Source organism: Rattus norvegicus (genome assembly GCF_036323735.1).
Source record: "Rattus norvegicus strain BN/NHsdMcwi chromosome Y unlocalized genomic scaffold, GRCr8 chrY_unlocalized_30, whole genome shotgun sequence".
In the NCBI taxonomy this organism is placed as follows: Eukaryota; Metazoa; Chordata; class Mammalia; order Rodentia; family Muridae; genus Rattus; species Rattus norvegicus.
The window spans coordinates 321,644-348,830 of record NW_026947390.1 but is presented as its reverse complement, the minus strand read 5'-3'; the positions used below and the strand labels follow the sequence as shown (position 1 = coordinate 348,830).

The 27,187-nt window shown below is 40.5% G+C and overlaps 1 long non-coding RNA gene across 2 annotated transcripts; it reads right to left on the bottom strand.

Moving 5' to 3' along the window:
• Window positions 1–553: 553 nt before the first annotated feature.
• LOC134484696 (uncharacterized) lies at window positions 554–25,119 on the bottom strand. Of its 2 annotated transcripts, none has more exons than XR_010062355.1 (4): window positions 12,861–25,119; window positions 7,872–8,221; window positions 1,398–1,451; window positions 554–869 (listed from the first exon to the last, which is right to left on the bottom strand). It is a non-coding gene; the product is annotated as an uncharacterized LOC134484696 (long non-coding RNA). The 2 variants fall into 2 exon arrangements; XR_010062354.1 differs by having other exon boundaries at window positions 555–869; window positions 7,872–18,721; window positions 19,055–25,119.
• Between the last annotated feature and the right edge of the window lie 2,068 nt (window positions 25,120–27,187).

Here is a 27,187-nt window from a genome sequence, read left to right as displayed (position 1 = left end):
CATATGTGAACGTGGAGTAGGGGAACATGATATGCAAACACCAGTGTCTGTAGCATCCTCAACATCTGAGGAAAGGGATTCCATGGATTCCATTTGTGCAAAAGAAAGCATACAACCTCCTCAAACTTCACAGGAGAGTATAGGAACTTCCTTATCTCCTCAAGATCAGCCATTTTCCCCAAATACAGAAGATGCTACACACCCTTCAAAATATGCACAAAGGGTTTCCAGTCCTTCTTTATACCAACAAGCAGACCCAGAACATCTACCAAATACCTCAAAGTCTCTGGATTTTACCTTATCTCCTGAAGGGGCCTTGGAAGCCGTTTTGCCTATCAAGCAGGCTAGGGAACCTGACACTTCTATATGAAAGTCTGTTTCAATTTCTCCAGCAGAAGAAATTTTTCTTGGAACTTCCACAATTACACAACGATGTCTAGAAACATCCTTATCTGCTCATGAGGCTCCCAGACCTTTCACATAAGTCCATGATGCTCTAGGAGAGGTCACATCTTCAGAGGTAGCTCTAATACCTACTCCCGTTTCTGACATCACAGTCAGGATTTCTACACATATACACGGTACATTAAGACCTTCCTCATCTGAGAAGGATGTCTTAGGATCTACTACATCTGAACAGCATGCTTTACAACTATCCCCATCTACCCAAGTAGATTTATTTCACATGTCCACTCTGGGGAGAAATAGTCGACATTCTCTCTCTACCAAAGTGGACCACAGGCATCCAGTTTCTAGAAACACAGGGTTAAGATTTGATCCTTCTGATGGTGTCTTGAGAAGTTTCTCCTCTAAGGAGGACAGTTTCAACCTTCCACCTTCTGCCCAAAGGGATCTTGTGCCATATTCTTCTGCAAAAGAGACACCAAAAGTTACAATTACTCTCAGGTGAGTCCCACACCTTCTCCATCTGTCCAAATGACCACAGAATTTTCCAAAAATGATGATGGAATTGTGGAAAGTTGCCAATCTTTACAAGGGCATGCTGGACATTCCATATTGTCCCAAGATGCTCAAGTAACTCCTCCTTCTACCAAAAAGGCATGTATACTGTCTGCCCAGAGTTTCAGGGAATTTCTTCACCCCTCTCTAGGGCTCTGGAAAGAGTTCTCCATGCTCAAAGTGATTTGTCACTGTGCAAATTAGACTTCAAAAATACAAAACCTATTTTTATATTCCCAAAGGTCTGAGGGAAAGTCCACATAGAAATTATCATTTAGACCTTGTGACATTAGCCAAAGTATATCAGAAAAATTCCATGTCTTCTAAAGCATCTACAAATCAATCTGGCTCTAGCACTCTTCCTGGGAAACATTTACCATCAGCCATACAATCCACAGGACAATCGAAATCTAAAAAGGGGTATCTAGAAACTTTACCGTTTGCCCAAAGTCTTTAGGATGTTCAGCTACTTCTCCAAGAGCTCGGTGAACCTAGAGAACAAAAGAACTAAAGCCATCTGCCCAGGGTGTTTTCCCAAGAACCACATTATTTCTTCTTTTCTTTTATGCCAAGACAGATGTCCAGCTTCTTCTTCCCATCTCTGACCTCTTCGTCCTATTTGTTCTCCCTCCCAAATGTCTCTTTACTCTGAATTATGGCCAATTAGTAAACCATAGTTATACGGAAGGAATATCTGAGAGGCAGATGCAGTCACAACAACACTTGTGACATCACAGAAAAAGCTCGGGCTCTCCAGGATACACAGATTTTTCATGGAGGGCCTAATGATGATGTCACTGAGAACTGCCATGTCCTACCTGCTGAACAGATTTCCTTACATTGACCAGATTCAAGGGTTCCCTTTCCAGGAGTGTCTCCTGTCACACAGTGGAAACCTTTACGTACTACATCTCTCTAAAGCTAGAGACTTCTCTCTGCTTCATTAGTGGTCACATGCTCTGAATGGAGAAAGTTAGTCAGGGGCTTGGCATGGGTAGAAAAGATTTAGGAACATGGAGAGAAGGAGATTCTTCTGAAGATTCATGTTATGTTATTCCCAGGTCCAATCCTATGACATAAAGTTCAATTGCCTAGTGTTCTCATTTTCCCAGGTGCCAGTATTTTCTCTACAGACCTTTAATGGAGTGAATATTGTGCTACATTTTCTGATTGTACATTCATTCACAGGGGACATTTTATATGTTCCTGCATGCGTACTAAAAAATTTCATTTTTCCAATTCCATTTTTTGCAATGAATATGGCTACAAACGGGGCCCAGATATAGAGTGAATATAACAGTGTAAATATTGTGTAACTCCTTCAAATGATAACCTCCCAAATCATCATTTTATCCATAAAGTAGCAGATATCAGTTAAGCAAAGGACAACATGGAGTATAGAATGTGTTTCTGTAGTTCTATTAGATATCAGTTCTCTAATATCGACCTTCCTGTGATCCCAGGGAAAGACTTGAGGTTTTTGGATGTTTTACCATGATTCTTTCTTCAGGACAAACATAAGTTTCTGGGTGATGGTCAGCAAGAAGAGTGGCTTGAGGTCCAGTGAAACCTCAACTTCCATAGGTTATAAGAAAAGGAGGGAGTCTATTTGGCATTGTCATTTGTGGATCCTATATTCTTGACCCAGTTACACAGAATCCAAGTAAATATTCCATCAAAGTTCTTAGTAGAAGGAGCCAACAAAAGCATATATATATATATATATATATATATATATATATATATATATATATATATATATATATATGTCACCAAAACTAGATAGGATTGTTGAAGCTAAGAAGAGCATGCTGCCAGGAACTGGACATAGATCTTTCCTGAGAGACACAGCTAGAGCATGTCAAATACAGAAGTGAATGCTAGTGGCAAACCAGGGAACTGAAAATGGACCTCATGTTTGTAGATGTTTAGAAAAGATTACAAGAGCTGAATGGACTTTCAACCCCATAAGAACAGCAATTCATCTAAGCAGAGCTTTCTGGTACTAAACCAATATTCAAAGACTGTGTATGGACAGGCCTATGGCTCCAACTCCATAGGTAGAAGAGGATGGCCTTGTTGGGCCCCAATGGAAGGAGAAGCCCTTGCTCCTCCCTAGGTTTGCCTCCCAGTTCAAGGGAATGTAAAGGTGCAGTAACAGGGGCTATAGAAGAAGGTTAGTGGGACTGTTTAAGGATCTCAGGGACAGGAAACTGGGAAAGGAAATAACATTTGAAATGTAACTATAAAAATATCCAATTAGAAAAAGCAATAAAAATTGCTAAAAAATAAAAAAAAATGAGAGAAAAAAAGAAAAGTTAACTGCCAGCTAATCACACCTATTGACTCAGAAATCTAAAGGCTCACTGTCAGGGAATGGTAGTCAGAGTAATACTAGTGGAAAGACTGAGATGATGAAGTCTCAACTAGAAGCACTTCTCTCTCCCAGATATCAGTGTCAGACCCAAACTGCAATATAGGAATCCAAAGCAAGGAGAAGTTTACACTGAGCTGAGGACACAATACTTGTCTTTTCCTTCTTCCTTAGCACCTTTCTTTTTGGGAAAAATTATCAAAGCCATGAACTCTCAGGAATCAACTGGGCCCTTTCCAACACCTGGCTTTTGGAATAAAGAAATTAATGATATAAACTCTCCGACTTCAAGGAACCATAACAAGCAGGGATGTTCAGATGCTTCTGGGAGGCTCTCATTTCCTGATTCCCATATGTTGAAGGCTCAGATAAAGGTTGTCTGTTCAGCAAACCCACTCAACCCCTAAACAGGGCTCACTGAGCTTTCCAATGGACCAAGCATTTCTTCCTTTTTTATACAAAGACAGAAGGCCAGCTTCCTTCTCCCCATCACTGTACTCTTTACCCTCTTTCTTCTCACTTCCAAATGGCTGTTTACTCTGAATTAGAGGCCAATTAGTAAACACTAGAGGTACTGAAGGAATATCTGAGAGGCAGTTCCAGTCACGACAACACTTGTGACTTCACAGATGAGGCTAGGGCTCTCCAGGTTACAAGAGATTTCTCATGGAGGGCCTAATGATGATGTCACTGAGAACCGCCATGGCCTACCTGCTGAACAGCTTTCCTTACATTGACCAGATTCGAGAGTGCCTTTTCCAGGTTTGTCTCCGGTCACACAGTGGAAACCTTTATGTACTCCATCTCTCTAAAGCTGGAGACTTCTCTCTGCTTCACTAGTGGTTACATGTTCTGAGTGGAGAAAGTTATTCAGGGGCTTGGCATGGGTAGAAAAGGTTTAGGAACATGGAGTTTAGGAGATTCTTCTAGAGAATGTTTTTATTCTGTATGTCACAGGTTTTTTTCTGCTGACATACAGTTCAATTTTCTAGGTTTTCTCTGTTTCCCAAAGTCTAGTATTTTCCCTACAGACCTTTAATTTAATGAATATTGTATTTCCATTTTTTATTGTAAATTCCTTGAAAAGTGACTTTAGGAAGCTGCGACGTGCAAGGCCTCAAAGTTGGTGCTGGTTTCTGCCTTCCACCCTCCCAACGGTGAGCTCTCCTTGTAGTAAACTAGTCCTTATTTGGCTATGCCTGCCTGGTCTGCTGGCTTCCACATAGTGACATCGTATCTGCATGACCCACCTGGCTTGATAGAATTGGCCAGCACTAGCTTTTTAAGTGTGGTGCGAGGGTTCCCTGGGGTCAGAAGATTGTATCAAGGTTCTTGAGTAAAACTGCTTGAAGAAGGGGCTGGGGATTCAGCTCAGTGGTAGAGCGCTTACCTAGGAAGCGCAAGGCCCTGGGTTCAGTCCCCAGCTCCGAAAAAAAGAACCAAAAAAAAAAAAAAACTGCTTGAAGAAGATCTTCACTATTTGTGGCTTCCTTGCTGGTCGTGGTTGGGCTTGGCAAGTGATGGCCCATATAGGGACCTCCTGAAATCAGAACTTCTTGCAGTCAGGGCATCTCTAGAACATTCCCAAGGTAATATAGGACCATAAGGACCGTGGGAAATAAGTGGCTATAAATTCTCAGGGTAGTTAACAAGAAAGTTCTCAGTAGCAGCGAACCGAAATTAGGAAGAGGCCTGGTGAATTTAGCCGTAAAAGCGTAGAAAGGTTTTGTCATGGGGACCTCACAATCTCATCCAATTTTCCTGGCTCTTCAAGAGCTGTTTGAGCATAAGTAACTAAAAATAAAAAGGAGCACCTTAGAGAGTTTATTGAACGAATGCAAAGTCATTGCCCCCTGGTTCGCAGTCTCGGATAATCTTACTGTGGCAAGTTGGGAAAAACTAGGGAAAGACCTTGATTTTGCCTGGGAACAGGGGACTCTAAGACCCGGGGTCCATCCAGTGTGGTGCTTAGTGCGTAGTTACCTTGAGGATCAAAAATGTTTTCAGGCAAATATAGAGAAGGGGCAAGCTGCCCTAGAAATGCTTCAAGAGGAGAGGTCAGAAAAGCAGGGAAGCACAAAGGAGACAGACTCAGAAAAGACAGATGCAGAGGAAGAAACAGACTAAACAGAGTCAGAAGAAGAGCTACAAGTGTTGATAGATCAAATGAGGAAACCGTCTCTAAGGAATAGACAGAAGAAGAAAAGGAAAAAGCCTAAAATGGTGGAGGAACTTCCTGGGCGGTTCCTCTCAGCTCCTCCTCCCTGCAATGTTGTAGAGGAAGGGAGTAGAGTTTCGGGTGCAGGGCACCCTCCTGTGGTGAACAACGGTACTGAGCATGCGCAGGCTTTGCACCTGGCATCAGTTGGCTGATAATATGCTAATGAGGGAGCAGCAACATGCTAATGAGGTAATTCATGCTCCACCAATCCCTGAAGGACACTTAGCATAGCCTCAGCTGCTGTCTATATAAGGCGAGCCCTCTTGCTGCTTGAGGTCTCCCTGTCCCTGTTCAAGGGAGCTGTACAGTAAAGGCTTGTTCGCAGAAGAATCCTGTTGCCACACGTCGTTCTTGCTGGTGAGAAATTGGGCGCGTGACAAATGGGTAGTAAATTCTGCCCAGAAGAGTGGAAGCCAATCCACACAGAACTGCATCTGGTCTATCCTGTTTATGTGGATGATAATCAACAAAGGTATCATGAGCCTTTAGACTTTAAGGTGATCAAGTCCCTGTAAAATCAGTCAGGACATATCGCATTATGGCCTCATTTACCATAACTCAGGTTGAGGCCTTACAAAGATTTTGCATGACTCCTAGTGATTGGAGTAAACTTCCTCAGGCCTGTCTTAGTCTTGTACAGTATTTGGACTGGAGAGCTTTTCTTATTGAGTTTGCCAATGAACAGGCTGCCGCTAACTTGGTATCGAGGGGGGGGGGCTGCCTGGGATAGAGATATGCTGCTAGGTCAGGGACACTCTGCCAATGCTCAGACAGGTTATCCAGGACATGTTTACCAGCAGATTAATGAGGTTTCAACAAATGCATGGAAATCCTTACCTAGAAAGGGAGAAGTGAGTAGAAACCTCATCAAGATCCTTCAAGGACCTATGGAGCCATTCTCTGACTTTGTAGCCCAATTAGTGGTAGCAGCAGGCAGAGACTTTGGCAACCCCATTATGATTATGCCCTTAATTAAACACTTGGCCTATGAGCTTTGCACAAAGGAATGTCGAGCCACTATCAATCCTTACAAGAATAAGGGACTTGAAGCTTGGATCAAGGTCTGTAGAGATATAGGGGGATCTTTGACTAATGCTGGACTTGGAGCTGCTGTTATGCAGATGATGCAGAGAAAAGGAGGAAGCTCAGGAATGTGTGTTAAGTGTGATCAACAGGGGCACCTCAAAAGGCAATGTCCAGAAAGGAGAAGTCTTTTCAGTACAAGAAGTGGCCAATGACCAAGGCAAAAAGGTTGTGCCCCAAGTGCAAAAAGGGGAACCATTGCACTCATGAGTGCCACTCGGTAAAAGACATCAATGGGCAGCCTCTTAGCTCTGGTTTTGGTGGAGCAGGTCCAAAAAATGGACAGCCACGTCCACGACCCTAAGGCCCACAAATATATGTGCCAGTCGAGAATTAGGATGTAGAACAGAGTCACGAGAGATGGCCATCCCTTCGCCATCTGAGGGGCCAAGGAGAGCCACTAAAGGCTCTGCAGGACTAGACATCTGGTCCACTGCCAGACTCGTACTAACTCCTTGGATGGGTGTACAGTTGATAGAAACTGATTTAAACGTCCCCTTGAACTTGGCACAGTACGGTTACTTATAGGAAAATCATCTACAGCTTTAAGAGGACTACATGTCCATCCAGGAGTTATTGACCCAGATTATACTGGGGTAGTCAAGAACATGGTAGAATCACTGAAAGGGATTACTGCCATTTCCCTTGGGGACAGAATAGCCCAACTATTACTTTGCCTAGGCTTCATGGAAGATTTGCAGCCCAGTCTAGAGGGAGAGGAGAGAATGGTTTCAGCTCCAACCTTACATTTCTAGCCTTGGGTTTAAACCAACACCCAGTAATGGAGCTAAGGGTAGAAGGAAAAAGGATCCTAGGACTGTTGGATACAGTGCCCAATGAAAGTATAATAGCAAAAAAGATTGGCCCTCTGGATGTCCAGTACAGGCCTCATATCAAACATTACAAGGTCTCCATTAAGCATGAGCTCCTGATATGAGCGCCAGACAATTGAGTTGGAGAGATCAGGAAGGGCATTCGGGAGTTATGCAACCCTATGTGTTTGATTTGCCCATTTCCCTTTGAGGGAGAGATTTGCTGAAATATATGGGTTTCAAATTGAACACTGAGTATTCTGAAACTTCACAAAAAATTATGAAACATATGGGTTATATTCCCAGTAAGGGAATAGGGAAATACCTGCAGGGTGGGACTAACCCTATAACTGCCCAAAACAGAGAAAAGGATCAGGACTTGGGTTTTTCCTTGGGGCTGCTGAGTAAGGGTTCCCATTACCTGGAAAACAGAGGAGCCATTGAGGGTTCTTCAGTGACTGCTTTCTTCTGAGAAGCTTGCCACAGCTAAAGCTGACTATGAAGCATATAAAACCATCAGTATCATATTGGAATACCCCAATATATGTGATATAAGAAGTCAGGGAATGATGATGCATAATTTACAATTTAATAATCAACAGTTGCAAATCATGAGCCCAGTGCAACGTGGGCTTCCTCTTTTATCCTCTCTGCCAGCCTGTTGACCTGCTGTACTGATTGATATAAAAGATTGCTTTTTCTTCATACCTCTTTGTCCAAGGGATAGTGAAAGATTTGCTTTTACTGTTCCATCATGCAAACATGAAGTACCTGATCAAAAATATGAGTGGGTAGTTATTCTACAGGGTATGCCAAATAGCCCTTCTATATGTCAACTTTTTGTTGGCAACACCATCACCCCAATAAGACAAAAGTTTCATGCACCTCATATTATGGATGATATCCTTTTAACTGCAAAGAATGAAGAGATTTTAGATTTATCATGTGGAAATTTAGTTAAATTGCTAGAAGGTAGGGGATTATTGCCCCAGAAAAGGTACAAAAGGGCAATCTTGTAAATTATTTAAGAGCAAAATTAAGTCATTTATCATTATTCCCCAGGAGGATGAATGGAGGAAAGATAATCTTAAGACTTAATGATTTTAAAAAATTATTAGGAGATATTAATTGGGTCAGATGTTATTTAAATTTACCAAATTATGAATTAAAACCATTTTATAATACTTTAGTTTGGGATTCGGCCTTGGATTCTCATAGACAATTGACAAATGAAGCAAGGAGAGCTTTAAAGAAGGTTGAAAAAGGATTACAAGGCGCAATTTTACATCGATGGAAGGAGGGTGCAGACATTGTGCTATGAATTCTAGCCACCTACATGCAGCCCACAGAATTGTTGTGCGAAGATGGCCCTCTGCTTTGTTTTTATCCCAAGGCTTCTCCAGCTAGATCAGTAGATTATTATCCTACAGCAGTTACAGAATTAGGCCTGTATGGGATCCAAATGTGCATACAATTTTTTGGTGTTTCCCCAATCTTGATCATAGTGCCCTATACAGGTCAGCAGATGAAGATCTTGTGTGGCACTGTGGGTGATTGGGCTATATTATGCTGTGGATTCCATGGAGAGATAGATAATCATTATCCAAAACATTCTTTGCTATCCTTCTTTAAAGAACATCCCATATTCTTTCTAAGGTTACTTCCAGTACTTCTATACAGGGGGCGCCAAACATTTTTACAGATGGATCCAAAAATGGCTGTGGAGCTTATGTGATTAACCATCAAGAGCCAATTTTGTGTCAATATCATCCCAGCTCTCCACAAATAATTGAACTCAAGATTGTGCAGGAAGTGTATAAAAATTGTCCCTTTGCCTTTAATTTGCTCTCTGATTCATCATATTTGTTAATGCAGTTAAGATTTTAGAAGTGGTTAGCCCTATTAAAATTAGCAGCACGGTATGCCAGCTGCTGAGGGAACTTCAGGAATTGATCTGAAAAGAGGTCAAGATTTTTGTCTAACAATGAAATGATCTTGTGGATAGATGGACCCAAATGGAGTTCATCTTAAGCTCATCATTGGATCAAGCTGGACAGTTTCATCAACAATTTCATGTGCCTACTAAGACCTTAGAACAGAAGTTTCATCTGTCTTGAGCAGATGCTCGACAGATAGTTTTAGGATGTCAACAGTGTATCACTTTTCACGATTCCCCAGGTGTAGGGGTTAATCCTAGAGGCCTTTTGCCCCTAAAGATTTGGCAAATGGATGTAACTCACATATCTGGATTTGGGACTCTAAAATGCATTCATGTTTCTGTGGATACTTGTTCAGGTGTCATTCATGCTACCCCTATGAGTAGAGAAAAGCCACGCAATGTTATTGGACACTTCCTATAAGCCTGGGCTGTTTGGAAAAAGCCTTAACACTTAAAAACTGATAATGACCCAGCTTAAACTGCTATATCTTTCAAATCCTTTTGTAAACATATGGATATGCAGTTGACCCATGGCCTGCCTTATAATCTCCAATGTCAAGGTATTGTTGAGCAAGCATATCGTACCTTGAAGGAATGCGTGATTAAACAAATAGGGGGAATAGGCCATGGTAGAACCACCAGGGAACAGATATCCTTAGCCCCTTTTACTCTTAATTTTTTAATATTGGATTATGATGGCCTATCTGCCACTGACAGACATCAGTGTCGGGTGGGCATGTTGAAAGGTTACGTGAAATGGAAAGACGTGATCACTGGCTTATGACATTGGCCAGATCCCGTGTTGTCTTGGCAAGAGGGTCTCTTTGTGTGTTTCCTCAGGACCGGCAAGATCCGTTGTGGGTCGCTGAAAGATTGACCAGGAGGTACAACAAGAATGAAGATCCTGCTGCTGCTGACACTTCTTGGTGTGACCCAAATGGTGGTCCAAATGGAACCCCTGTGGGGGATACTATTGGTGTTCCGGAGACTCATGCCGATACGTCATGACTTTTAAATCCACTCATCTAATTTTTCTAAAAAGTTGTCAAGTTATCTTCTAGGAAATTGGACAGGAGAATTCGATTTCTTAATGGTTCAGCTATGTGCAGCCATCGTGACGGTGAACTCCACACGTGCATATGCTAGACTGGCTACGGGATTGTCATTTTGGATTGAGGCTGCTATGAATCATCTGAGGGAGTGGGAGGGTATGGGAACCCTAGTTGGATTCTTGCTGCTGGTCTGCCTAGTGTGTCTGTGTTGTCTCTGTAGAATGAGGTTTGTTCAGAGGCGGAACGCTGTTATGGTGGTACAGGTATTTGCAGCAATTGAAGCAGGACAGTCCCCTCAAGCCTGGCTTAAGGTTATTCAGAAGACCTTGTTGTACCTCAGGCATGAGTATGTGTGAGTGACCCTCCCCAGTTATGGGCAACCTCTCTTCTAGCTAAGGAACTTGGTGGGCAAAGAGGTGTCATAAGACTGGTTTAATGAAGGGATGATCCTAAGACAGTGGGGGTCACCACACTCAGTGGTGCCTTTGCCTGCTTGGTTAATTAAACAAAAAGGTGGAACTATACGCGGCTGTGACGTGACGCGCGTCAAAGATCGAGCTGGTTCCACTTTCCACCCTCCGAACAGTGTGCGCTCCTTGTAGTAAGGACTCCTTATTTGGCTATACCTGCCTGGCTTGCTAGCTTCCGCATAGTGATAGCCTGTCTGCATGACCCAGATAGCTTGCTGGGATTAGCCAGCACTAGCTATTTAAGTGTTCTCCGGGGGTTCCCCGGGGTCAGAAGATTGTTTCAAGGTTCCTGAGTAAAACTGCTTGAAGAAGATCTTCATTGGTCATATCTTTTTTGCTGGTCGAGGTTGGGCATGACAAGGGACTTGGTAAATATTCCTCAATGTGTACTCAAAAATTTTTTTTTCCAATTCCATTCTCTGCAATGATTTTGGTCACAAAGTGGGCCCAGGTATAGAGTGAGTATAAAAAGTTTAAAACTGTGTACCTACTTCAAGTGATAAATTCCCAAATTCTTATTTTATTGAAAAATTACCAGACATCAGGAAAGCAAAGGACAACATGGACTATTGATTTCGGTTTCTTGTACAATTTGATATCAGAACTACACTATTGAGCTTCCAGTATTCCAATGGCCAGACTTGAGGTTTTAGGATGTTTTAACGTGATTCTATCTTAAGGCCAAACATAAGATACTGGATGATGGGAAAGGAGAAGAATGGCTTGAGGACCAGTTAAACATCTACTTCATTAGGTTTATAAAAATAGGAAGGAGTATTTTTGAAATGGTCATTTGTGAGTTCTACATTCTTGACATAGTTGGGTAAAATCCATGTTATCATTCCACTTCACCACATAAGTGTAGGAGCCACCAAAAGTATATATGTATACATCAGCCAACAAAACTATATAAGATTGATGAAGGTAAGAAATGCATTTTGCCAGGAACCGGATATCAATATTACCTGAGATACTCAGATACAGCATGTCAAATACAGAAGTGAATGCTAGTAGTAAACCATTGAACTGAAAACGGACCTATTGTTCGTAAATTTTGAAAAAGGATAGAGGAGCTGAGGGTGTTTTCAAACCCATACAAACAACAATGCCAATGAACCAGAACTTTCTCATACTATACCAACATACAAAATAGTACATGGACAGACCTATGGCTCCAAATGCATATGTGGCAGAGGATGGCCTTTTTTAGGCAACATTGGAAAGAGAGGCCTTGTCCTCCACAGTTTGTCTCTCAGTTCAAGGGAATGTCATGCAGCAGAAAGGCTGGTTAGAGAAGAAGGAAATGAAACTGGTAGGGATCTTATGGGCAGGAAACTGGGAAAGGAAATCATATTTTCAATGTATATATAGAAACATGTAGTTTGAAAAGAAAACAAATTGCTAAAAAATAAAAAAAAAATATGATATAAAAGAGAAGAAAGCTGCCAAGTAATCTAACATATTGACTCAGAAATCTGAAGTGGTAGTCAGGTTAATATTAGTATAAAGACTGAGATGATGAAGTCTCAACTAGAAGCACTTCTCTCTCCTAGATATCAGTGTCAGACACAAACTGCACTATAGGGATTCAAAGCCTTGAGGAGTTTAACATGAGTTAGGGACACAATACTTGTTTTTCCCTTCTTCCTTAGGACCTTTTCTTCTTGACAAAAAGAGTAAAGGTCATGAGCTCTCAGGAAATCAACTGTGCCGTTCATAACACTTGGTATTGGAATAAAGAAATAAATGATATAAACCCTCTGACATCCAGGAACCAGAAGAACAGGGAAGTCCAGATGCTCCAGCTCTTGATTCCCATATGTGGAAGGCTCAGATCAAGTCTATTTCTTCATCAATACCACTCAACCCCTACCAAGGGCTCTCTGAGCTTTTCCAAATACCACTTATTTTTTTCTTTTTTTTAATACTAAGACAGAAGGCCAGCTTACTTCTGCCCATTTCTGATCTCTTCATCCTGTTTGTTCTCACTCCCACATGGCTGTTTACTCTGAATTAGTGGCCAATTAGTAAACCAGAGAGGTACTGAAGAAATATCGGAGAGGCAGTTCCTGTCAGGACAATACTTGTTACATCACAGAAGAAGCTAGGGATCTCCAGGATACAAAAGATTTTTCAGGGAGGCCTAATGATGATGTCACTGAGAACTGCCATGTCCTTAGCTGCTGAGCAGCGTTCCTTTCATTGACCAGATTCGAGGGTGTCCTTTCCAGGAGAGTCTCCTATTGCACAGTTGAAACCTTTACATACTCCATCTCTCTAAACCTAGAGACTTCTCTCTGCTTCACTAGTAGTTAAAAGCTCTGAATGGAGAAAGTTAGTCAGGGTCTTGGCATGGGTAGAAAACATTTAGGAACATGGAATATAGGAGATCTTCTAGATAATACTTATATCCCCAGGTTCATACCTGTGACTCAGTTCAACATTCTAAGTATTCTGTTTCCCAAAGGCCAGTATTTTCCCTACAGACGTTTAATTGAATTAATATTGTATTTCAATTTCTTATTGAAAATTCGTTGATAGGGGACTTTGAAAATATTTGTCAATGTGTATTCAAAAATTCTGTTTTCCAATTCCATTTTCTGCAAAGGTTTTGGCAACAAAGGAGGCCCAACTATAGAGTAAGCATAACACTGTAAATACTGTATACCTAATTCAAATTATAAATTCCCAAATCCTTATTTTAACAAAAAATTACCAGATATCAGAAAAGCAAAGCACAACATGGACTATTGAATTTGGTTCTCTAGTCACATTTGATATCAGTTCTGCAATATCTACCTTCCTGAGTTTCATTCCCATACTTGAGGCTTTTGAGTATTTTACCATGATTAGTTATTAAGGCCAAACATAAGATATAGGAGGCTGGGCATCTAGAGGAATGACTTGAGGACCAGTGACGCCTCAATTTCAGAAGTTTCAAAAAACAGGATGGAGTCTATTTGGTGTTGCCATTTGTGGATTCTACAGTCTTGACCTAGATATGCAGAACCCATGTCAAAATTCCAGCTAAACTCAGAGCTGTAGGAGCCACCAAAAGTACATACATATACATCAGCCACCAAAACTAGACAAGATTGATGAAGGTAAGTGCATTCTTCCAGGAATCAGATATAGATATTTCCTGAGAGACACAACAAGATTATGCCAAATACAGAAGTGAATGCTAGTGGCAAACCAGTGAACTGAAAATGGACTTCTTGTTTGTAGATTTTCAGGAAAGATTACAAGAGCTGAAGGGGCTTTAACACCATAAGAACGACAATGCTAATGAACCAGAGCTTTCTGATACTAGACCTATGTTCAAGAATGTACATGGACAGAGTTATGGCTCCAACTGAATATGTGGAAGAGGATGGACTTGGTGAGTACTAATGGAAGGAGAAGTCCTTGGTCCTCCCTAGGTTTAACTCCAAGTTCCAGGGAATGTTAAGGGGTAGTAAGAAGGTTTATAGAATACGGGCAGGGGGACCAGATAGGGATGTTATGGGCCAGAAAATGGGAAAGGACATAACAATTTAAATGTAAATAAAGGAACATCCAGTTAAAAAAAACAATAAAATTTGCTAAAAAATGAGAGATATAAAAGAAAAAAAAACCTGCCAACTAATCATAACTATTGACTTGGAAATCTAAAATGATAGAGAGAGTAATACTAGTGGAAAGACTAAGATGATGAAGTCTGAAATAGAGCACTTCTCTCTCCAAGATAGAAGTCTCAGACAGAGAGAAACTGGACAATAGGTATCCAAAACACTGTAGAGTTTACTCTGAGCTGAGGACACAATACTTGTCCATCCCATCTTCCTTAGTAACTTTCTCTTTTTGACAAAATGTATAAAGTCCATGATCTGTCAGGAATACAACTGTGTCCTTTACAACACATTACTTTTGGAATATAGAAATGAATGATATAAAGTCTCTGACTACCAGGAAGCAAAAGATCAGGGAAGTGCAGATGCATCTGAGAGTCTCCCAGTTCCTGTTTCCCTTATGTGGAAGGCACAGAAAAATGCTATCTCTTCAGTGATCCCACTCAACCCCTAACAAGGACACACTAAGCTTTCCCAAGCACCTCATATTTCTTCCTTGTTTTTTATACCAAGACATAAGTCCAGCTTCCTTCTCCCCATATCATATCTCTTCATCCTCTTTGTTCTAACTCCCAAATTGTCTCTGAATTAGAGGCCAATTAGTAAACCCTAGAGTTATTGAAGGAAAATCTGAGAGGCAGTTGCAGTCATGACAACAGAAGGAGGTAGGGCTCACCAGGTTATAAGAGAGTTTTCATGGAGGTCCTAATGATGCTGTCACTGAGAACTACCTTGGTCTACTTGCTGAACACTTTTCCTTACATTGACCAGATTCGAGAGTGCCCTTACCAGGTATGTCTCATGTGGCACAGGACACCTGTATGTACTACATCACTCTAAAATAGAGACTTCTCTATGCTTCACCAGTGGTTACATGCTCATAATGCAGAAAGTTATTAAGGGGCATAGCATGGGTAAAAACGGTTTAGGAACATGGAGTGTAGGAGATTCTTGCAGATAATAGTTTTATTGACAGGTAATTCCTGTGACATACAGTTCAATTTTCTGGGTTATTTCTCTTTCCCAAAGTCCATACTTTCTCTAAAACCTTTAATTGAATGAATATTGTATTTCAATTTCTTACTGTAATTCCTTGATAGGGGATTTTGTAAATGTTCCTCAATGTGGAATCAAAAATTCCATTTGCCAATTACATTTTCTGAAATGATTTTGGTCAGAGAGGGGGCCCAGCTATAGAGTGAGTATAAGAATGTGAATACTATGTACCTACCTCAAATGATGAATTCCCAAATCCTTATTTTATCGAAAAATTACCAGTCATCAGGAAAGCAAAGGACAATATGGAGTTTGAATTCAGTCCTCTAGTCCCATTTGATATCAGTACAACCCTTTGTACCTTCCAGTGTTCCCATGGCCAGACTTGATTGTTCAGGACTTTTTACCATAATTCTTTCTTAAGGACAAATGTAATCTACCAGATGATGGGCGGGGAGAAGAATGTCTTGAGGACCAATGAAACATCTTCTTCAATAGGTTCATAAAAACAGGAAGGAGTCTATTTGCATTGTCATTTGTGAATCCTACATTCTTGACACAGTTGGGCAGAATCCATGTTAACTTTCCATTGAACCATTTAGGTGTAGGAGCCACCAAATGTATATATGTATACATCAGCCAACAAAACTCGATAAAATTGATGAAGGTAAGAAATACATCCTGCCAGTAATTGGATATAGATATTTAGTGAGAGACACAGATACAGCATGTCGAATACAGAAGTGAATGCTGGTAGCAAACCATTGAACTGAAAACGTACCTCTTTTTGGTAAATTTAGAAAAAGGATTAGAAGATCTGAGGGTGCTTTCAACCCCATAAGAACAACTAAGCCAGTGAACCAGAGCTTTTGCTTACAAGACCAATATACAAAGAAAGTACATGGACTGACCTATGGTTCCAAATGCATACGTTGCTGAGGACGGCCTTTTTGGGCAACAATGGACATGAAGCCCTTGGTCCTCCCTAGTTTGTCTCCCAGTTCAAAGGAATGTCAACAAACAGAAAGACTGGTTAGAGAAGTAGGAAAAGAGAACAAGTGGGATCTGAAGGGCAAGAAACTTGGAAAGAAAATTATATTTTAAATGTAAATATAGAAACATCCAGTTATTAAAAGGAATAAAATTTGCTAAAATGAGAAACATATAAAAGAGAAGAAAGTTGCCAAGTAATCGCACATATTGACTCAGAAATCTGAAGTGGTATTCAGAGTAATATTATTGGAGAGACTGAGATGATGAAGTCTCAACTACAAGTACTTCTCTCTCCGAGATATCAGTGTCAGACACAAACTGCAGTATAGATATGCAAAACATGGAGGAGTTTACTCGGAGCTCAGTACTCAATACTTGTTTTTCACTACTTCCTTAGGACCTTTTCTTCTGACAAAAAGAGTAAAGGTCATAACCTCTCAGGAAAACAAATATGCCCTTCACAACACTTGCCTTTTGGAATAGAGAAATGAATGATATAATCCTACTGATTTCCAGAAACCATAAGAACAGGGAAGCACAGATGTATCTGACAGGCTCCCAGCTTCTGATTCCCATATCTGAAAGGCTCAGATAAGGCTATCTCTTCAGTGATATCACTCAACACCTACCAAAGACTCACTGAGCTTTCCTAAAAACCACATATTTCTTCCTTGTTTTTTATACCAAGACAGAAGACCAGCTTCCTTCTCTCCATTTCCAATCTCTTCATCCTCTTTGTTTTCACTCCCCTATTTGCTCTAAATTAGAGGCCAATTAGTAAACACTAGAAATACTGAAGTATTTCTGAGAGGCAGTTGCAGTCAGGACAACAGTTGTGACATCACAGAAGAAGTTATGGCTCTCCAGGTTACAAGAGAGTTTTCAGGGAAGGCCTAATGGTGATGTTAGTGAGAAATGCCATGGCCTACCTGCTAAACAATTTTCCTTACACTGACCAGATTCGAGGGTGCCCTTTCCAGGTCCATCTCCTGTAACACAGTGGGAACCTTTAGGTACTCCATCTCCCTGAAGCTCGAGACTTCTCTCAGCTTGACTATTGGTTACATGCTCTGAATGGAGAAAGTTAGTCAGGGTATTGGCATGGGTGGAAAATATTTATGAGCATGGAGTGTAGTGGATACTTCTAGATAATATTTTTATTGACAGGTCATTCCTGTGACATACAGTTCAATTTTATTTGTTTTCTATGTTTCCCAAAAATGAGTATTTTCCCAACAGACCTATAACTGAATGAATATTGTATTTCAATTTCTTATTGTAAATTCCTTGTTAAGGGGTGTGTAAATATTGCTCAATGTGTATTCAATAATTCTGTTTTCCAATTCCATTTTCTGCCATGATTTTGGTCACAAAGGAGGCCCAGATATAGAGTGAGTATAACACTGTAAATACTGTATACCTACTTCAAATGATAAACTCCCAAATCCTTATTTTAACAAAAAATTACCAGACATCAGGAAAGCAAAGGAAAACATGAACTATGGAATTTGGTTCTCTAGTCTCTTTTGATATCAATACACTCTGAGCACCTTCCAGTGTTTGCATGCCCAGACTTTAGCATAGGATGATTTACCTTGATTCTTCTTAAGGCCAAACATAAAATACCCAATGATGGGCAGGGAGAAAAATGTCTTGAGGACCATTTATACATCTACTTCAATAGGTTCATAAAAACAGGAGAGAGTCTATTTGAAATTGTCATTGGTGAATTCTACACTATTGACATATTTGGCCAGAATCCGTGATAACTTTCCACTTAAACACTTAGGTGTAGGAGCCACCAAAATTATATATGTATACATCAACCAACAAAACTAGATAAGATTGATGATGGTAAGAAGTGCTTTCTGCCAGGTACGAGATATAGATATTTACTGAGAGAGACAGCATGTCAAATACAGAAGTGAATGCTGGTAGCAAACCAGTTCACTGAAAACGGACCTCTTGTTGGTAAATTTTGAAAAAGAATTAGAAGAGCTGAGGTTGCTTTCAACACCATAAGAACAACTATGCCATTGAACCAGAGCTTTTTTGTACTAGACCAATATAAAAAGAAAATACATGGACTGACCTATGGGTCCAAATGCATAAGTGGCTGAGGATGGCCTTCTTGGGCAACATTGGAAAGAGAGGCACTTGTCCTCCCTAGTTTGTCTTCCAGTTCACGGTAATGTCATGAGGCAGAAAGGCTGGTTAAAGAAGGAAATGGAATGGGTAGGGAACTTATGGTCAGGAAACTGGAAAAGGAAAGAGTATTTTAAATGTATATATACATACATACATACATATATATAGAGTTAAAAGTAATTAATTTTGCTAAAATATAAAAAAAGGAATGATATAAAAGAAAATAAATGTGCAAAGTCATCACAATTATTGACTCGGAAATTTAAAGTCGTAGTCATAGTAATACTAGTGGAAAGACTGAGATGATGAAGTCTCAACTAGAAGAACATACTCTCCCAAATATCAGTGTCAGACACAAACTGGACTATAGGTGTCCAAAGGACAGAGGAGATTACCTTGAGTTAGGGACAGAATACTTGCTTTTCCCTTCTTCCTTAGGATCTTTTCTTCTTGACAAAAAGAGTAAAAGTCATGAGCTCTCAGGAAACAACTCTGCCTTTCACAACACTTGGTTTTTGTAATAAAGAAATGAACGATATAATCCCTCAGGAACCATAAGAACAGGGAAGTCCTTTTGCTTCTGAGAGTCTCCAAGCTTATGATTCCCTTATGTATAAGGCTCAGATTAAGGCTATCTCTTCAGCGATATCACTCAAGCCCTACAAAGGACTCATTGAACTTTCCAAAGGACCACATATCTCTTCCTTATTTTTTATACCAAGACAGAAGGCCAGATTCCTTCTTTCCATTTCCAATCTCTTCATCCTCTTTGTTATCACACCCCAATTTGCTCTGAATTAGAGGATCTTAGTAAAACCTATTGGTACTGAAGGAATATCTGAGAGGCAGTTGCAGTCATGACAATAGTTATGACATCACAGAAGAAGCTAGAACTCTCCAAGTTACAAGAGAGTTTTCAGGGAGGGCCTAATGATGATGGCACTGAGAACTCCTGTGGACTACCTGCTGAACACCTTTCCTTACATTGACCAGATTCGAATTTGGACTTTCCAGGTATGTCTCCTGTTACACAGTAGAAAACTATACATAACCCATCTCTCTAAAGCTAGAGACTTCTCTCTGCTTCACTAGTGGTTACATGCTCTGAATGGGGAAAATTAGACAGGGACTTGGCATGGGTAGAAAAGATTTAGGAACATGGAATGTAGGAGATAATTCTAGATAATATTTTTATTCCCAGTTTCATTCCATTCATATACAGTTCAATTTTCTGTGTTTTCTCTGTTTGACAAAGGCCAGTATTTTCCCTACAGACCTTTAATTGAATGAATATTGTATTTCAATTCCTTATGGTTAATTTCTTGATAGGGGATTTTGTAAATAATCCTCAATGTGTACTCAATAATTCTGTTTCCAATTCCATTTTCTGCAATGATTTTGTTCACAAAGGGGGCCCAGCAATAGAGTGAGTATAACAGCGTAAATACTGTATACCTACTTCAAATGATACACTCACAAATCCTTATTTTAACAAAACATTACCAGATATCAGGAAAGCAAAGGACAACATGGACTATTGAATTCGGTTATCTAGTCCCATTTGATATCAGTACTACACTATCTAGCTTCCAGTGTTCCCATGGCCAGACCTGAGGGTTTAGGATGTTTTACCATGATTCTTTCTTAAAACCAAAAGTAAGATACCAGATAATGGGCATTAAGAAGAATGGCTTGAGGACCAGTTATACGTCTACTTCAATAGGTTCATAAAAACAGGACGGAGTCTATTTGCATTGTCATTTCTTAATTATACATTCTTTTAGTTGGGTAAAATCCATGTAAACATTCCACTTGACGAAATATGTTTAAGAGCCACCAAAAGTATATTTGTACTCATCAGCCAACCAAACTAAATAAGATAGATGAAGGTAAGAAGTGCATTCTGCCCGGAAACAGATATAAATATTTACTGAGAGACACAGATACAGCATGTCAAATACAGAAGTGAATGCTGGGACCAAACCAGTGAACTGAAAACGGACCTCTTGTTGGTAAATTTTGAAAAAGGATTCGAAGAGCTGAAGGTGCTTTCAACCCAAGAAGAACAACAATGCCAGTGACCAGCGCTCTCTCATAATAGATTTACAAAGAAAATACATCGACTAACCTATGGCTCCAAATGCATATGTGGCAGAAAATGGCCTTTTTGGACAACATTGGAAAGGGAAGCCCTTGTATTCCTTACTTTGTCTCCCAGTTCAAGGGAATGCATTGCGGCAGAAAGGCTGGTTTGAAAAGAAGGAAATGGAACGGGTAGGAACCTTATTGGCAGGAAACTGGGAAAGGAAATAATATTTTAAAAGTAAATATAGAAACATCCATTTATAAAATCAATAAATTTTGGTAAAAAATGAAAAAAGAATGATATGAAAGAAAGAAAGCTGCCAAGTAAAAAGACATATTGATGCAGAAATCTGAAGTGTTGTTCAGAGTAATACTAGTGGAAAGACTGAGATGATGAAGTCTCAACAACAAGTACTTCTCTATCCCAGATATCAGTGTCAGACACAAACTGCACTATAGGTATCCAAAGCATGGAGGAGTTTACTCAGAGCTAGGGATACAATACTTGTTTTTCCCTTCTTCCTTAGGACCTTTTCTTCTTGACAAAAAGACTAAACGTCATGAGTTCTCAGGAAAACAACTGTGCCCTTCACAACGCTTGGCTTATGGTATAAAGAAATTAATGATATAAACTCTCTTATTTCAAGGAACCATCAGAACAGAGAAGTCCAGATAAGAAAAGAGACGTGCAGATGCTTCTGAGGGTCTCCCAGTTCCTGATTCCCTTATGTGGAAGACTCAGATCAATGCTATCCCTTCAGTGATACCACTCAACCCCTACAAAGGACTCACTGAGCTTTCCAAAGGACCACATATTTCTTCTTTGTTTTTTATACCAAGAATGAAGATCAGCTTAATTCTCCCTATTTCTGTTCTCTTCAGCCTCTTTGTTATCACTCCCAAATTTTCTTTGAAGTAGAGGCCTATTTGTAAACCCTAGAGGTACTGAAAGAATATCTCAGAGGTAGTTGCAGTCACAACAACACTTGTGACATCACAGAAGAATCTAGTGCTCTGCATGTTACAAGAGAGTTTTCAGGGAATGCCTAATAATGATGTCACTGAAAACTGTCATCTCCTACCTGATGAATACCTTTCCTTACATTGACCAGATTCAAGTTTGCACTTTAAAGCTATGTCTCCTGTGACACAGTGGAAACCTTTATATACTCCTCTCTAAAGCTAGAGACTTCTCTGTGCTTCACTAGTGGTTACATGCTGTGGGGCTTGGCATGGGTGAAAACGATTTAGCAACATGGAGAGTAGGAGATTCTCCTAGGTTATATTTTTATTCCCAGGTTCATTCCTATGACACACAGTTCAATTTTCTAGGTTTTCTCTGTTTCCCAATAACCAGTATTTTTCCTATACACATATAATTGAATGGATATTGTATTTCAATTTCTTATTGTAAATTCCTTGTTAGGAAACTTGGTAAATATTTCTCAATGTAGTCAAAAATTCTATTTTCAAATACCATTTTCTGCAATGATATTGTCACAAATGGGGCCCAGATATACAGTAAGTATAATAGTGTAAATTCTGTGTACCTACTTCAAATGGTAATCTCCCAAATTCTTATTTATCAAAAAATTACCAGACATCAGGACAGCAAAGGACAACATGGACTTTTGAATTCTGTTTCTTGTCCCATTTGATATCAGTACTATACTCTCTAGCTTCCAGTGTTCCCATGGCCAGAATTGAGGGTTTAGTATGATTTACCATGATACTTTCTTCAGGCCAAACGTAAGATACTGGATGATGTGCAGCGAAAAGAATGACCTGAGGACCAGTTAAACGTCTACTTCGGGTTTGGGGATTTACCTCAATGGAGAGAGCTTGCCTAGCAAGCACAAGGCCCTGGGTTCGGTCCGCCGCTCTGAATAAAAGAGAAAAAATAAAGTCTACTTCAATAGGTTCATAAAAACAGGGGGAGTCTGTGAAATTGTCATTATTGAATTCTATATTCTTGGCGTAGTTGGTCAAAATCCATGTTAACTTTCCAATTAACTTCATAGGTGTAAGAGCCAATAAATTATATATGTATACATCAGACAAAAAAAAAAACTAGATAAGATTGATGAAGGTAAGAAGTGCATTCTGCAAGAAACTTGATATAGTTATTTACTGAGAGACATAGATACAGTGTGTCAATGCTAGTAGCAAACCAGTATACTGAAAACAGACATATGGTTAAATTTTGAAAAAGGATTAGAAGAGCTGAAGGTTCTTTAAACCCCATAAGAACAACGATACCAATGAACCAGAGCTTTTTATAACTAGACCAATATACAGAGAAAGTATATTGACTGGCCTATGGCTGCAAATGCATATGTTGCAGAAAATGGCCTTTTTGGGCAACATTGGAAAGAGAAGCTCTTGTCCTCCCTAGTTTGTCTCCCAGTTCAAGGCAATGTCATGCGGCAGAAAGTTTGGTTAGAGAAGAAGGAAATGGAACAGGCAGGGATCTTATGTGCAGGAAACTGGGAAAGGAAATAATATTTTAAATGTATATATAGAAACATCTATTTGAAAAGCAATAAATTTTGTTTAAATATAAAAAAATGAATGATATAAAGAAAAGAAAGCAGCAAAGTCATCACAAATATTGAATTAGAAATCAGAAGTTGTAGAGTAATACTAGTGGAACGACTGAGTTATTGAAGTCCCAAATAGAAGCACTTTTATCTCCCAAATATCAGTGTCAGACACAAAGTGCATTATAGGTGTCCAAGCATGTACGTGTTTACCTTAGTTAGTGACACAATACTTGTTTTTCCCTTCTTCGTTAGGACCTTTTCTTCTTGAGAAAAAGAGAAAAGGTCATGAGTTCTCAGGAAAACAACTGTGCCCTTCACAACACTTGGCTTTTGGAATAAAGAAATAAATGATATAAACCCTTTTACTTCCAGGAACCATAAGAACAGGGAAGTCCAGATGCTTCTAAGAGCCTCACAGTTCCTTATTCCCTTATAGAAGGCTCAGATCAAGGATTTCTCTTCAGCGATCCCACTCAACCCCTACCAAGGGTTCTCTGAGCTTTCCAAAGGACCACATATTTCTTCCTTGTTTTTTATACCAAGATAGAGGCCCAGGATCCTTCTACCCATTTCGAATCTCTTCATCCTCTTTATTATCGCTCCCCAATTTCTCTGAATTAGATGCCAAATAGTAAACACTTTCCAGGTATGTCTCCTGTGACACAGTGGAAACCTTTATGTACTCCACCTCTCTAAATCTATAGACTTCTCTCTGCTTCACTAGTGGTTTCATGCTCTGAATGGAGAAAGCTGTTCAGGGGATTGGCATGGGTAGTAAAGATGTAGGAACATGGAGTGTAGGAGATTCTTCTAGAGAATATTATTATTCTGTATGTGACACGTTTTTCCCTCTGACATACAATTCAATTTTCTAGGTTTTCTCTGTTTCCCAAAGTCTAGTATTTTCCCTACAGACCTTTAATTGAATGAATATTGTATTTCCATTTCTTATTGTAAATTCCTTGAAAAGCAACTGAAGGCAGCTGCAACATGCCAGGCCACAAAGTTGGTGCTGATTTCTGCCTTCCACCCTCCCAGTGGTGAGCTCTCTTTTTAGAAAACTATTCCTTATTTGTCTATGCCTGGGTGGCCTGCTAGATTCTGCATTTTGACAGCCTATCTGTATGACCCACTTGCTTGCTAGGATTGGCCAGCGCTAGCTATTTAAGTGTGGTGCGGGGGTTCCCTGGGGTCAGAAGATTGTACCAAAGTTCCTGAATAAAACTGCTCGAAGAAGATCTTCACTATTTGTGTCTTCCTTGCTGGTTGAGGTTGGACGAAGCAAGTGGTGGCCCGTACAGGGACCTCCTGATATCAGAACTTCTTGCAGTCTGGGTATCACTGGAAAGTTCCCAAGGTAAGGTGGGACCATAAGGGCCGCAGGAAATAAGTCGTTATAAATTCTCAGGGTATTTAACAAGAAAGTTCTCCATAGAAACAAACTGAAATTATGAAGACGCTTGGTGAATTTAGCCACAGCAGCCTAGAACATTTTGGTCATGGGGACCTCACAGTCTCATCCAATTTTTCTGGCTCTTCAAGAGCTGTTTGAACATAAGAAACTAAAAATAAAAAGGAGCACCATAGAGAGATTTTTGTGTGAATGCGATGTCATTGCCCCCTGGTTCCCAGTCTCTGCTAATCTTACTGTGGCAAGTTGGGAAAAATTAGGGAAAGACCTTGATTTTGCATGGGAACAGGTGTCTCTAAGACCTGAGGTCCATCCAGTGTGGCGCTTAGTCCATAGTTGTGTTGAGGATCAAAAATGTTGTCAGGAAAATATAGAGAAGGGGCAAGCTGCCCACGAAATGCTTCAAGAGGAAGGTTCAGAAAACCAGGGAAATAAAAAAAAAAAAAAAAAAGACTCAGAAAAGACAGATACAGTGGAAGAAACAGACGAAACAGATTAAGAAGAAGAAAAGGAAAATGCCTAAAATGGTGGAGGAACTTCCTGGGAGGTTCCCCTCAGCTCCTCCTCCCTGCAATGTTGTAGAGGGAGGAAATGGAGTTGCGGGTACAGGGCGCCCTCCTGTGGTGAATAACAGCACTGTGCATGTGCAGGGTTTGCAACTGGCATCAGCTGGTTGGTAATATGCTAATGAGGGAGCAGCACCATGCTAATGAGGTCATTCATGCTCCACCAATCCCTGAAGGACAGTTAGCATAGCCTCAGCTGCTGTATATATGAGGTGAGAACTCTTGCTGCTTGAGGTCCCACTGTCCCTGTTAAAGAGACCTGTACAGTAATGGCTTGTTCGCAGAAGAATCCTGTTGCCGCACGTCCTTCCTGCTGGGGAGATATTGGGCGTGCAACAAATGGGAAGTACATTCTGCCCAGAAGTGTGGGACCCAGTCAGCACAGAACTGCATCTGGCCTATCCTGTTTATGTGGATGCTAATCAACAAAGGTATCATGAGCCTTTAGACTTTAAGGTGATCAAGTTCTTGATAAAATCAGTAGGACATATGGCATTATGGCCTCATTTACCATACCTCAGACTGAGGTCTGACACAGATTTTGCATGACTCCTAGTGATTGGATTAAACTTGCTCAGGCCTGTCTCAGACTGGGACAGTATTTGGACTGGAGAGCTTTTCTTATTGAGTTTCCCAATGAACAAGCTGCCTCTAATTTGGCAGCGGGGTGGGGGGCAGCCAGACTGCCTGGGATGGAGATATGCTGCTGGGTCAGAGACGCTTTGCCAATGCTCAGACAGGGTATCCAGGACAGGTTTACCAGCAGATTAATGAAGTTGCAACCAAGGCATGGAAATCCTTACCTAATAAGGGAGAAGTGAGTGGAAACCTCATCAAGATCCTTCAAGGACCTATGGAGCCATTCTCTGACTTTGTAGCCCGATTAGTGGAAGCAGCAGGGAGAGTCTTTGGTGACCCCGATACGGCTATGCCCTTGATTAAACAGTTGGTATATGAACAGTTCACAAAGGAATATCGAGCAGCTATCATTCCGTACAAGTATAAGGGACTTGAAGCTTGGATGAAGGTCTGTAGAGAAATAGGGGGACCTTTGTATAATACTGGACTTGTGGATGCTGTTATGCAGATGACGCAGAGAAAAGGAGGAAGTTCAGGAGTGTGTGTTAAGTGTGATCAACAGGGGCACCTAAAAAGGCAATATGAGAAAGGAGAAGTCTATTCAGTATAGGAATTGGCCAACGCCCAAGGCAACAAGGTTTGTGCCCCAACTCCAAAAAAGGGAACCATTGGACTCATGAGTGCCACTCAGTAAAAGACATCAATGGGAAGCCTCTTAGCTCGGGTTTTGGTGTAGCAGGTCCAAAAAATGGACAGCCGGGTCTAAGACACCAGGACCTACAAATATATGGGCCAGTCGAGAATCAGGATGAAGAACAGAGTCACGAGATATGACCTTCCTTTCGCCATCCGAGAGGACAAGGTGAGCCACTTAGTGCTCCACAGGACTGGTCCTCTGCTGCACCAACAGACTCGTGCTAACTCCTAGAATGGGGGTCTAGTTGACAGAAACTGATTTTAAAGGACCCCTTGAACCTGGGCCAGTAGGGTTACTTATAGGGAGATCATCTACAGATTTAAATGGACTACATGTCCATCCAAGAGTTACTGACCCAGATTATACCGGGATAGTCAAGATCATGGTGGAATCCCTGAAAGGGATTACTGCCATTTCCCCTGGGGAGAGAATAGCCCAAATATTACTTTTACCTAGCTTTATGAAAGATTTGTAGACCACTCTACTGGGAGAGGAGAGAATGGTTTCATTTCCACAGTCTCCAACATTACATTTTTAGCCTTGGGTTTAAACCAATGCCCAGTAATGGAGCTAAGGGTAGATGGTAAAAGGATCTTAGTGCAGTTGGACAAAGGGGCTGATAGAAGTATAATAGCTAAGAAAGATTG